Source organism: Amblyraja radiata, chromosome 5, assembly GCF_010909765.2.
Source record: "Amblyraja radiata isolate CabotCenter1 chromosome 5, sAmbRad1.1.pri, whole genome shotgun sequence".
NCBI classification, from domain to species: domain Eukaryota; kingdom Metazoa; phylum Chordata; class Chondrichthyes; order Rajiformes; family Rajidae; genus Amblyraja; species Amblyraja radiata.
In genome coordinates, this window is record NC_045960.1 from 40,433,914 (window position 1) to 40,447,713 (window position 13,800).

Genomic DNA, 13,800 nt, shown 5'->3' on the forward strand with positions numbered 1-13,800 from the left:
CCGTGTGGGTTTTTTCCGGGTGCTCTGGTTTCCTCTCACATCCCAAAGTCGTGCAGGTTTGTGGGTTAATTGGCTGCTGTAAATTGTCCTTAGTGTGTAGGATGCGAAAGTGGGATAACATGGAACTAGTGTATGAATGATCAATGGTCTGCATGGTGGGCCGAAGGGCCTATTCCCATGCTGTATCTCTAAACTAAACTAAACTAAACTAAAATAAAATTCATATACATCCTGAATATTTCATAGGAACATTTTTTCTAAAAGATGAAAATTCTTTGGACTAAAACAGTTCAATTCATAGCTGCCAATGTTGGAGTAGCTCAAATTGGGGATGCTCAGAAAGTGGAAGCAGTCATCTCAGGGGAGGAGGAAGAGAGAGGGTATGGGGAGGCGAGGGGAGGGGAGGGGAGGGGAGGGGAGGGGAGGGGAGGGGAGGGGAGGGGAGGGGAGGGGAGGGGAGGGGAGGGGAGGGGAGGGGAGGGGAGGGGAGGGGAGGGAACTTCATATATAGGGAAGTTTAAGTGCGTGCAAGTTCACAGGCAGGAGGGTTTCAAAACAAGCATTGTTGGGCAAAGAGTTACGTTTGGCCATCTTGTATTTGAATGACAATTGATACAAGTTGGTACAGTTAACATTTATAAAATGTGCAACCTAGAAAATAAGTGATTTAGGTTTATTATTAAAAGTAGAAATAGACCCATCGGCCTACTGAGTCCGAACCGATCACCATGCTTTAGTTCTACCCTACACATTAGGGTCATTTTTACAGAAGCCAATTAACTTACAAACCTGCACGTCTTTTGAATGTGGGAAGAAACTGGAGCATCTGGAGGAACCCCGCATGGTCACAGGAAGGATGTGTAAACTCTGTATAGAAGTGTACCCATTGTCATAGCTTCAAAGGTCAGTTTATTGTCATGTGTACCAATTACGGTACAGTGAAACTCGAATTACCATACAGCCATACTAAAAAAAGCAACAAGACACACAACTACATAAAAGTTAACATAAACATCCACCACAGCGGATTCCCCATATTTCTCACTGTGATGGAAGGCAATAAAGTCTAAACTTCTTCCTCTTATTCTCCCGCAGTCGGGGCAGTAGAACCATCCGCAGTTGGGGCGATCGAAGCTCCCGCAGCCAACGATTGAAGTCTCCACGTCGGGGTGGTCGAAGCTCCCGCGTCGGGGTGCTTGAAGCTCCTGCGGCCTGGAGCTCCCGAAGTCGGTCCCTAACCAGGGACTGCAAGCTCCACGATGTTAAAGTCTGTAGGCTCCCGCGATTGGTGCTCCAAGATCGATCCCCAGCAGGGACACTAGCTCCACGATGGTAAGTCCACAGGCTCCCGCTGTTGGAGATCGCTGAAGTCGGTCTCCAGCAGAGGCCTCCAGCTCCTCGATGTTAGGCTGCAGTGCGGATGGAGATACGATGCAGAAATTGCATCTCCATCGAGGTAAGAGATTTTTTTAAAGTTTCCCTATCATGCATCATAGTCAGGATCGAACTCAGGTCTCTGGTGGTGTAAGGCACTGCAATTAGCTTCTAGTGCAATTAGCTTCTAGTGCAATTAGTCTGTTTCGCAGACAGATACCGCTTAAAAGACTGAGATTGAGTCCATCATGTTGCTGAACCCAACCTCCATTCTTTCCCCACAGATATGCACATCTTTTCCACTTTACACAAAGAATCAATTCTTATTTGAATCATGCAATTTTCCTATCTCTCCTGCATCCTTTCTATATCTTTGAATTTCTCCCTAAACTAACACAGTAAATCAGCCATGGGCCAATTAGTAATGGTATGGTGGATAACCTCTGCTTTTGCATTTTATGCATTTAATTATATAATTGAGAAACATATATTTTGGAGCTTGATCAGCTTATCCTTAACAACTTAAAGGTGTACTACTAAAGCTGTAATGAAGCTAGTTACTCCAAACAACTACCTTTTAAAGTGCTGCTGATCAGCATTCTTTCAAAAATTTATTATGCCATATTACAATGTCAAAGTTAGGCTGTGAGAGAATGGATGCCTATAGAAGTTCTACTTTCAACATTTCTACTCAAGGGGCTCCAATTATCTATGCTTCCTTTACGTGAAAACATCTACTTGCTCTTTTTCCTGGATATTTTCAGTTGCCTGGCACTAGGTAAGAAAATATCACACATAGATCAGGTACAATTGTTGAGAGTTCAGAGTTTAGTTTATTGTCACAAAGAAAAGTAATGTAGGGTGCCTTCATTCAGTTTCAGTTTGGTTTCTAAGAAGGAACTGCAGGTGCTGGAAAATCGAAGGTACACAAAAATGCTGGAGAAACTCAGTGGGTGCAGCAGCATCTATGGAGCGAAGGAAATAGGCAATGTTTCGGGCCGAAACCCTTCTTCAGACTCAGTCTTCAGAATTCAGACTTCAGTTTGGTTTCTGTTTAGTTTATTGTCACTAGTACTGAGGTACAGTGAAAAGCTTTTTTTACGTGCTAACCAGTCAGTGGAAAGACAATACATGATTACAATTGAGACATTCACAGTGAACAGAAACATGATAAAGGGAATAACATGAATAACGGCAATGATGAGAAGCACTGAAAAAAACAGAGTTCCAGGTATGTGTATTAGATTAATAAATATGCATTTAATTTTTGAAGGGCACATTTGTGGTGAATCTGGCAATAACAGTGGTATCATTGCAGGTGAACTCATTTTGTGCATGATAAGGGGTGTTTGGTGGGTCTGATCATTGGGAACATATATTCATGATTGCTTGTGCAATTAGATTATTATTGCTGTGTCTCTTTCTATATTAGTTTGTTATTGGAAAGAAAATTATTGCAGATTGGGAGATTTTATTTTCTAATGGATATTTAGAAATGCATTGAGCCCTTTCTCCGTAACTTTGAAGTGGGGGCATTTTATTGACTTCATTTGTTTCAGACATGTTAGATAGCTGACATTAAACTCTTTGATTTGCTTATACTGAATCAGAGAATGATAACTTTGAGTCATGTAGTCATATTGCCTTGCACCCCCCCCCCCCCCCATATCCATGCTGACAATTGTTTCAGCCTTTGTCACTAAAAGGGGCAATAGTGAATCATTAACTTGTGCTACACTATGTCTGACTATATGTTCCATTTAAGATAATGTAAAATAAAATGAGGCAGACCATGCTGGGGTTCCAATTCACTTCCAGCAAGCCTAAAAGTCACTTACCTCTTTAGAACAATATGTGATTTCTGAACTTTGTGTAACTCTGCATTCAGATGTGGAGACTGCAGATGGAATGAATTCACACAGAATCTGGAGTTCACCTTCAGATCAACCTTTCTTTATTACAATTTGGCCAGCTTGGGAGATATCTGCTTTTGGGCAGAAGTTCTCTGATTCTAAGTTTCCATTATTTTTATACTAACTCTGATCTATCACCCCCATGTGCACCTTGAGTATATAGGATGAGCTAAGTTGTTCTTGCTGGTCTATGCTCTAGGGTGCTGTGTTTTACATAAGTCATGAGCAATTCCATTTTTAACATGATCTACTGTGGGAAGTTCCTGCTCTAGACTTTGCACACTGATTACTGTGCAATTTCCGTGCATGGCTTCATTTTAGTTCATCTTTAGATCACAAATGGTAGTATCCAGTTCCAAAAGGGTTTCTAATGAGCCTTTCAGATGGACATACTGCTCAGTATTTCAGAGTACAGCCAAAACTGCAAAGATTAGTTGAATCCAGAGACACAAGAGGATGCAGATGCTGGAATATAGAATTTATACAGATATATAGGCCAATAGGCAAGTGGATGCGACATAAACAGTCTATTGGAGGAACTCAGCAGATCGAGTGTTGACTGTCCATTTCCATCCACGATGCTGCTCATTTGAGTTCTTCCAGCAGATTGTTTGTTAGTTGAAACCACTTGCCTATTGACCTATTTATAGTGGGATGGGAATTTGAATAGATCTAAGTTTATTGTTGGGGAAGTCCAGAACAAGGGGTCACAGTTTAAGGATAAGGGGGAAGTATTTTAGGACCGAGATGAGAAAAAACATTTTTCACACAGAGAGTGGCGAATCCCTGGAATTCTCTGCCACAGAAGGTAGTTGAGGCCAGTTCATTGGCTATATTTAAGAGGGAGTTAGATGTGGCCCTTGTGGCTAAGGGGAACAGGGGGTATGGAGAGAAGGCAGGTACGGGATACTGAGTTGGATGATCAGCCATGATCATATTGAATGGCGGTGCAGGCTCGAAGGGCCGAATGACCTACTCCTGCACCTAATTTCTATGTTTCTATGTTTCTAAGTGATTTTTTTCACTCTACTCAGTACATTATGTCAGCTAGATTTAGTTTAGTTTAGTATAGAGATACAGCATGAAAAATAGGTACTACAGCCCAGCTAATCCACTCTGCCCATTCACACCACTTCTATGTTATCCCACTTTCTCATCCACTCCCTACACGCGGGACAATTTACAGGGAATAATTAACCTACAAACTCACATGCCTTTGGGACGTGGAAGGAAACCGGAGCACCAGGTGGAAACCCACATGGTCACATGTGTAAACTCCACATAGACATCGTCTGAGGTCAGGGTCGAATTTGGGACTGTGACAATTGTGTACAGTTTTGGTCTCCTAATTTGAGGAAGGACATCCTTGTGATTGAGGCAGTGCAGTGTAGGCTCACGAGATTGATCCATGGGATGGCGGGACTGTCATATGAGGAAAGATTGAAAAGACTAGGCTTGTATTCACTGGAGTTTAGAAGGATGAGGGGATATCTTATAGAAACATATAAAATTACAAAAGGACTGGACAAGCTAGATGTAGGAAAAATGTTCCCAGTCTTAGAATAAAGGGGAGGCCATTTAAGACTGAGGTGAGAAAAAATGTTTTCACCCAGAGAGTTGTGAATTTGTGGAATTCCCTGCCACAGAGGGCAGTGGAGGCCAAATCACTGGATGAATTTAAGAGAGAGTTAGATAGAGCTCTAGGGGCTAGTGGAGTCAGGGCATATGGGGAGAAGGCAGGCACGGGTTATTGATTGGGGACGATCAGCCATGATCACAATGAATGGCGGTGCTGGCTCAAAGGGCCAAATGGCCTCCTCCTGCACCTATTTTCTATGTTTCTATGTTTCTGTTTCTATGTTTCTATGAGGCAGCAGCTCTACAGGAAACACCACTGTGCCAACCTAAACTTATTGGTATTGGAACAGAAAGTATTTCCCATTACTGAATTATATATAGCTTTGTTAAAAGGCAAGACAGAAACTTATTGCCGAGTTATACTTTGTGGAAATCATTATAATGAATGTTACCCATTCCACAAAATTATACCAAAGCTTTTGGAAGCACATTGGCAGCTGTATATTTTTATAAAAGCACTGTAATTAAGAGCCGTAATTCAAATTGTGTTTCTTTGCCAGGGAATGCACTTAAAATTAGGAATGTGATGTTGTTAAAGATTTTAATCTTAAATAACCCATTATCCCAAAACTGTTGCTGTCACGTAGTCTCTGCCACCAACAGTATAAACTAATTACTAATTGAAATTGATCCATAGAAAATAGATGGCAAATAAAATGCATTAATTATTTTTTTCATTCTTTCTGCAGATCCTACCAACACTTATTTGTATAATAGTCCTTAATAGCCAAGATGTTGGTCCCATTTGTGCTCTATACTCTAGTTCTAAGCGATCTTGCAGAGATTTGGCTTCTTTCTCCTCACACTTTATAATGGAAACCCATCCAACTGTACAGACCTGCCTCTAGGCAGATGGATCTGGAACATGCGGCCGGTGAGTCCTTAAATAAGTCTCTGGAATTGGCTTCACCCTCCGAGACAATTATGTATTCTTTTAGGTTTTCATTTTATGAACATTACGTTTTATGAACACACATCTTTTAATCAGCAAATTGTCTGCAAAATGATAACGTTGTTCCTTTCATCATACCCACAAAGACCAGGTTTTTACAAATTGGAAACTGCTGGTAAAACATCTGGATGAGAATTCTCAAATTATAAAACATAGACTTAGAAAAATGAAAACTATTACTTCAGCTGACCACAAAATCGCTATTAAAAAAAAACAATATTCCTCATGAAAATGTTTCAGATTCCTGTGCATTTTAATATTTTCTTTAGTAAATTAATAAATGAGATGACATTCAAAATGTAAACATAGTTTTGAATGTTTGAATAAAATACTTCACAGGCAAGTGCCAATATCAGCTCTATTATAATAATCAAGGCAAAAGCAGCTGCAGCCGTTGTAATGCATTCATCTTCAAACCATATCAACAGAGCAGATGTTTGATTCAGTTTGGAGAGCAAGAATTTTGATGTTCCCAAAAAACAGCTTTACCAAACACAAAATAGACAACATTTTTCCCAGAGGTAACCTCTACAGTGAAAAATTAAAGCAAATCCCTTAGTTTGATTATAAATGAAACCGCTTTGATAAGATTATAAGTATGTTCCGTGTTATGCATTAGTTATGCCAACCACAGAAACGTCAAATGGTTGATCTGCAGACTTAAAAACACTCATGAAAGTAGTTCTTTCATGTGTGAGGAGGAATTGTATTGCAAAAAAAACAAAAAAATCAAAGCTATAGATCCCACCCTAGTCTAGTTGTGCTTATTGCAAAATGAGATATTGGAAGTAAACAAACTTTGTAGCAGAAGAGGAATTAGAAATTACTGAATGGATGTAAACACCAAAGGCTCGAAAATCCGGGAGGATTAGACTTTAATGGTTTTATCTTGGGAATGATCTGACATTTTGAAATATTCTGCCAGCACAGTAAGATCATTTTGACCCAAAGAGGTACAGAGGGACTGAGAGACTGCATCATCTGAGAAGATGCCTGAACCCTGATGTTCTGTCACCGCAAACTGCTCAATACAATTATGTTTATGGAGGTATTTATGTTCATGTTGCTGGCTTGCAATCAAGATTGTGGCCTAAGCCTTGTGAAAACCTCAAGAATTATCCAGAGCCATATGAAAGATCATTGGCTTATCATTGCAGCATTTAGATCAGCTTTGCTCTTTATTTCCTTTCAACAAAATTTGTGTCAGAAACAAGGAAAACAACAGCATTTAGAAACTAATGTAGTTCACAACTCTTCAATTTTTGTACAGTAAACTTTAGTTTTAATCGCTGGTCTTTATTCCAATCATCTGCCTTTCAACAACACCTGCCACAATCTGTCCTGCCTCACTCTTTCCCAGGTTTCCCTCCCTTCCCCCACCCCACCTTACAATTGGTCTAAAGAAGGGTCCCAACCCGGTTGAATAAATTTTATCCAAACGTCTCTCCCAGATGCGATAAACGTTTGTTTCAAAACGCTAATATAACACATTCATTTGTAGGATGTACAAAGTTGAATACATTTTGGAGTGATATATTTGATATATTTACAAAGCTCTTCAAGTCAAGAATAGAACCCAAAATGGAATGGATTATATTTGGAATAATAGGAGAAGAAACCAATTTAAATAAAGACCAAAATGTTTTTTTTAATTATGGGTTAATAATTGGAAAGAAATTGATACTTAAATTTTGGAAAAATACAACCATACCAACTGTTAAAATGTGGATTAAGAATATGATGGACATAGCACGCCTTGAAGAAATGAAACTCCGACTAATAGATAAATATGACCAATTCTTAAGGAGTTGGTCTCCTTTCATCGACTTTTTGGAATCATGTGATGCAGCGGTACCATAAGGATTGCTGATTTCAGTTCATGACGTGGATAGATCTACATCTCCGAATACAGATTTGAAAATTTCTCTTTTAAGGGGCCTTCTCTTCTATTTCTACTTTCCACCTTTTCTTTTTTATTTTATTTAATTTTTTATATACACACTTCACGTTTTTCTACTCTCTACCATCTATTTTTCCACTTTTTCCCCTTTCTATTGTTTTCTTTTTCTTGTCTTGCTTACTTCCTTCTCATAACATAAAACTAGAGGTTGTACATAGAATGGATTACGGTATGACATAGTTGGCACCTAAAATTAGGTTCCACTGTACTGTTTTGTACTGTATTAACTTCTAATAAAATAAACAAAAAAAAAAAAACAAAAAAAAAAAAGAAGGGTCCCAACCCAAAACAACATCTATTTATGTTCTTCAGAGATGCTGCCTGACCTGCTGAGTTACTTGAGCACTTTGTGTCCTTTTTTGTAAACCAACATCAGCAGTTTCTCATTTCTACTTCTCCAACATGAATTTATTTTTGTTATCGATTTCAATTATTACAACATAACTTTATACTCCAAAGCTGTTATAATGATGAAATATTGCACAATGGTCCCAAGGCATGAAACGCGTTCTGCAGCATCAGTGAATAATATAATTTTTCAGAAGATCTCCAGAAGCACCAGGCAGCATCATGGAGCAGCACGAGAGTTGCTGCATTTCAACACCAGAGACTCGGGTTCGATCCTGACTAGTGGTGCTTGTCTGTACGGAGTTTGTACGCTCCCTACCGTGATCTGCGTAAGTTTTCGTCGGGATCTCCGGTTTCCTCCCACACTCCAAACAAGTACAAGTTTGTAGAGTAATTGGCTTGGCATGATTGTAAATTGTCCCTAGTGTGTGTAGGTTAGTGTGCGGGGATCGCTGGTCGGCACAGACTTGGTGGGCCGAAGGGCCTCTTTCTGGGCTATAACTCTAAACTAAACTAAATCTGACTGAATTGCTGACTCAAAAAAAAAAATTGCACCTAGGTGGAATGCAATAGCACAGGACACAGCATATATGCCTATTAACGGAATAAACTCAACATAAAATCTTTGCCAAAATGCACATAAGGCAATGTGTCATCAATGAGACTACAAACCCCAGTCCTGAACTTTCATTTAATTAGGGACTGAAGCAAGTTATTAAACCAGTCTGGATGTAATCAACCAGCTATCAAACCTTAGTTTATGACTTTAACATGCATCTTCTCTACTGTTGCTTCCTTCCCTTGCCATATTAAACAAGAAGGGAGAAATGCTCCATTTTGTTTTGGTGTTCCAGTTTTGAAAAATAATTTCAAAAAAGCACCAGATGGAACTATTTTTGTTTCCAGAAGTACATCTGTTTTAAGGTGCCTCAAATACAGTACAGTATGACCTCAGTGTTTTATTAAGGACTGGGAAGGCACAGGCATCACTTATCTGCTGACAACTAAGAACAGACTTCGTTTGGCATATCTTGGCTTTTTTTGTTTTAATTTTAACAGCCTTTTAGATTTGGAACAAGACAACTACACGAGTCCTTTGAATAATGTAAACGATTCTCAATTTTCCCCCTCATTTTTTACTGAATACTTTGGTCCTAAATGGTTGTGATTAGCATGATGCTGAGAGCCTGCAGAGATAGCATTCAAACAAAACCCTGTTGAATATCTGATAATTAAGCTTCTGAGTTTTCATTGGAAATGTATATTCAACTGCGCTGAATTGCCTTTGTATGAGATACAAATAGACAACTGAAGATAATCTTCTCAGCTTCCTTCAGGTTAAGAAATTAAAAATAGGGTAATAAGAAAATGAAGAAATAAATAAGAAGTAGAACCCATAGCCTCATAAGTCTGTTCTTCCATTAACTGTTATAATGGCGCTACCAGCTGAAGATGCCACTTGCTTACTTGTATGAGATTACTTCTGATTCTGTGTTTTGGTCAATTTGATGCAGTATCCTCATGTGCTTTATAGTGAACTTTAAAAATTACAACGAAGATAGACATAAAATGCTGGAGTAACTCAGCGGGACAGGCAGCATCTCAGGATATGATACGATACGATACAATACAATAAAATACAATACGATGCAACTTTATTTATCCCAGGAGGGAAATTGATGAGGGATAGAAGTTATGGTGACGTTTCAGGTCGAGACCTTTCTACAGACTGAAGAAGTCTGAAGAAGTCTGAAGAAGGAACAGTGTGTGAAAAAGTGTCTCGACCCTAAACGTCACCCATTCCTTCTATCCAGAGATGCTGCCTGCCCCGCCAAATTACTCCATCATTTTGAGTCTATTTTCAGGTTAAAGCAGCATCTGCAGTTCCTTCCTATACATTAAAAAAACACAATATTTAGGAAGGAACTGAACAACTTCTAATCTTGTGTGTGGACTCGATAAGAAGAAGAAGGAAGGAACTGCAGTTACTGGTTTCCACTGAAGATAGACACAAAATGCTGGAGTGACTCAGTGGGTCGGGCAGAATCTCTGGTGAAAAGGAATAGGTGGCATTTCGAGACAAGAAGGGTCTCGACCCGAAGGGTTTCGACCCAAAAAGTAATCTATTCCTTTTCTCCGGAGATGCTGCCTGATCCACTGAGTTACTCCAGCATTTTGTGTTAACAAAAATACAGTTAGGAGCAAGACTTCAGCCAACAATATCTGTGCCGAACGTAATGCCAAGATATGCTCATCTCATCTGCCTGCATATGGCACTACCCCTTCATTCCAAGTATATCTACATACCTATCTAAAACCCTCTTAAACACCACTATCATATTTGCCTTTACCAGCACCCCAGGTAGCGCAGTCCTCTCTGTGTGAAAAATGTGCTCTGCACATCTTTTAAACTTTGCCCCTTTCATCTCCCACATTTAAGCATGCAGGTACAGCAGGCAGTGAGGAAAGCGAATGGCATGTTGTCCTTCATAACAAGATGAGTTGAGTACAGGAGCAAAGAGGTCCTTCTGCAGTTGTACAGGGCCCTAGTGAGACCACACCTGGAGTATTGTGTGCAGTTTTGGTCTCCAAATTTGAGGAAGGACATTCTTGATATTGGGGAGTGCAGCGTAGGTTCACAAGGTTAATTCCCGGGATGGCGGGACTATCATATGTTGATAGAATGGAGCAGCCGGGCTTGTATACTCTGGAATTTAGAAGGATGAGAGGATATCTTATTGAAACATATCAGATTACAAAGGTTTAGACACGCTAGAGGGAGGAAACATGGGGGAGTCCAGAACCAGGGGCCACAGCTTAAAAATAAGTGGTAAGCCATTTAGAACGGAGATGAGGAAAAACTTTTTCACACCGAGAGTTGTGAGTCCGTGGAATTCTCTGTCTCAGAAGGCGGTGGAGGCCGGTTCTCTGAATGCTTTCAAGAGAGAGGTGGATAGAGCTTTAAAAGATTGCAGTCAGGGGATATGGGGAGAAGGCCAGAACGGGGTACTGATTGTGGATGATCAGCCATTATCACACTGAATGGCGGTGCTGGGTCGAAGGGCCGAATGGCCTACTCCTGCACCTATTGTCTATTGTCTGTTGTCTATTTACAAACTTGAAAAACTGCAGATGTTGTAAATCTGAAACATAAATTAAAAATGCTGGAATCACGAACAGATCACGTAACAACTATAGAAAAAGAATGTGAAGAAGGGTCTCGACCCAAAACGTCACCTATCCATGTTCTCCAGAGATGCTGCTTGACCTGCTGACTTTGTGTCCTTTTATGTACAAAGCGAAACTGAGTTGGTTTCTAGTAAAAGATCCTTCATGAATTCTAACAAAAGGTCTTCAACCTGAAGCATGTATTCTGTTTCTCTTTCCCCTTATTCTTTGATTATTTTGGTGTCTAAAATCTTCTGGGGTCAAATTATGCTGGGTCAGATTCAAAACCCAATTGAAATCGCAAGAGCAATCAGGCCTTAGTTGACGTTTCCTTTGGTCCAGTTGCCAGAACATTTGGAATGTCTCAAAGAGCTCATCAAGTTTTTAAAGGTTTCTGATTATCAATTCAAATAGATTTAAATAAAGTAATTAATTTCACATTATTTCAGAGATATTAATAAATATAATTAGAAACCATTAAGAAGTCATTATGAAAAATTCAAATCAAATTAAAAAATGGCATAAGCATAGGATTGTTGATCATAATCAAATACACCACTGACCTGAAACATTGCTTGCCCATTACCCTCCACAGATGCTGCCTGGCCTGCTGTGTTCCTCCAGCACCTTATTTTTTGCTTAACTTCTGTAAATCCCTCCTCGCTGGCATGAAGCTGAGGACTGGCTTAGGTTCATTATTATTATATACTGAGGTAGAGTGAAAAGCTTTGTTTTGCAAATGACCCAAACAGATACCATTAAAAAAAAAAAAAAAACCACAACATGCTGGAGTAACTCAGCAGGTCAGGCAGCATCTCTGGAGAACATCCATAGATAGGTGGAGTTTCGGGTCGGGACCCTTCTTCAGACTGATTGAGGTGGAGAGAGAAAAAGCTGGAAGAGAGGCAGGGGCATGACAAAGCTTGGAGAGTGATAGGTGGATACAGGTTGATTGCCAGATGGTTGGACGAAGGCTAGAGAAGAAAAGACAAAAAATGTGAGATAAGGATAGAAGAGGTGAGAATTGTGAAGCCAGATGAAGGAATCTAGGTGAAAGGGGATGAAGGGGCGGGTGGGGAAAAGGATGAATACTTGAGAATCCAGGTAGGACCATACAATTGTGAGTGTAAAGGGAGTATAATAGGGGACTGACAATGCATTCTTGTGGGGCAACGGTGTTAAGAGTTATTGTGGAGGAAATATTGTAACCTATCTTCACTAGTTCAGGTCTGTGGGTCAGTAAATTGACGATCCATTGGCAGAGGAGAGAGCTGATTCCTAGGAGTTTGGAGATACCTATGAACGAGATAATGGTGTTGAAGGTGGAGCAATGGTCGGTAAATAGTAACATAGGAGTCCTTGTTGTTGAGGTGTTCCAAAAATGAATTCAGGGCCAAGGAGAGGGCATCAGCCGTGGAACTATTGTGTCGGTAAGCAAACTGCATTGGATTAAGGCTGGCCGGGAGGCTGCACTTAATGTGTGCCATCAGCTGCCTCACGAAGCACTTCATGTGGAGGTCAGAGCCAGTGGACAATAGAAATTCCATTATCATGTATCTATACACTGTAAATGGCTCGATTGTAATTATGTATTGTCTTTCTGCTGACTGGATAGCACGCGACAAAAGCTTTTCACTGTACCTCGGTACACATGACAATAAACCAAACTGAAACTGAATTAAGTCACGCTACATTAGTTTTCTTTGGCACCAGGATGAGGGTGGTCTTTTGAAGCACGTTGTATGATGTACATTGGCTGCAGCTTCAGCTTGTTTGAGCTGTACTGCAAACACATAGCAATGAGTCCAGCAGCATACAGGCAGACAGACCAGCATCTGACCATCGGTTTGTCCTGGACTTCGCCTTTGACTACCCATGCATGAAAGTGCACAGCAGACTAAGGCTCAGAAGGCTGTCAGTCTCTAGAAACCATCAGGCATCAACCAGATTGATTCTATCTATCAATAAGCGCCTTGAATACACACATCCGTGAAGATCCAAAGATTTCTGTGCTAAACCCTCTGCATAGATAAATTGGTAAAAGATGCCAATGCTGAGTTTTGTCATTTATGCCGAGTTCATTTTGAAGCAAATAAATGGAAGCAAATGTCCCATGGTGCAATTGCTGAGCCAATAACTGAGAATCAGCCAATGAATCAATTACTGATCAGCTAGGTGCTTCAGTCTCAGCAAGCATTGTCAGCAAAAGTCTGACCAGCTCACACAATAAATGACATGACCCAGCTTTTGATGTCTTCCTCTGTCATATTTAAAGTTGACCACCAATATCTATTAGAGGTGCAGCAGGAAAACCACTGTGCATAGCATCAAGTGGCTGCGATTTGCTGCAATGGCTAGATTCATGAAATCCTTGGAAGATAATAGTAAGGAACGGCTTTCCGCTACAGATTATGATTACAATGCGCACTCTTTGAGATGGCGCTGCA